Genomic DNA, 525 nt, shown 5'->3' with positions numbered 1-525 from the left:
TAAGAGTTTAAATATTATTTTTAAAATTAGTTAACAAAACATAATTCACAATTCGTTTTACCGTTGCAAGAGGATATAGAGAACTATATGAGTACGGCTTGATCCAAATGCATCTGTACGATTAAGAAAAGGAGTATTGCCTACAATATTTGATTGTCAATCCGACAGACAACGTTGTCATTTAAAACGTGAACGTCCAGGAATTCTAAAGCGTTAGAAAATAGAAAGTTTGAATGAAATTCTACAGACTAAATCGGTTGATAAGGCTTGTAGACATATAATAGATGAACCTGTTACTGAAGAGCCAGACGTCAATATTGGTAATTATAGATTGATGATTATATTTTACATATAGTTGAATTACATAATATAATATTGAACAATATTTATAATAAACTTGTAGATAATCCTTCATCAATTGAAGATAACAGCATCGAAAGTGATTTGAATAATGTATTTCCAAAATACAAGGACGTTGGCGTTCAAGCAAAATTACAAGTTCAAAAAATAATGCGTAGCAAATAC

The 525-nt window shown here is 29.5% G+C and overlaps 1 pseudogene; it reads left to right on the top strand.

Annotated features, from left to right (window-relative positions):
• Positions 1-92: 92 nt before the first annotated feature.
• Positions 93-517, top strand: LOC108721974 (uncharacterized; annotated as a pseudogene).
• Positions 518-525: the final 8 nt, after the last annotated feature.

This window comes from Mycetomoellerius zeteki, unplaced genomic scaffold (genome assembly GCF_001594055.1).
Source record: "Mycetomoellerius zeteki isolate Tzet28-1 unplaced genomic scaffold, Tzet1.0 scaffold1897, whole genome shotgun sequence".
NCBI classification, from domain to species: Eukaryota; Metazoa; Arthropoda; class Insecta; order Hymenoptera; family Formicidae; genus Mycetomoellerius; species Mycetomoellerius zeteki.
This window is presented reverse-complemented; position numbering and strand designations above follow the sequence as displayed.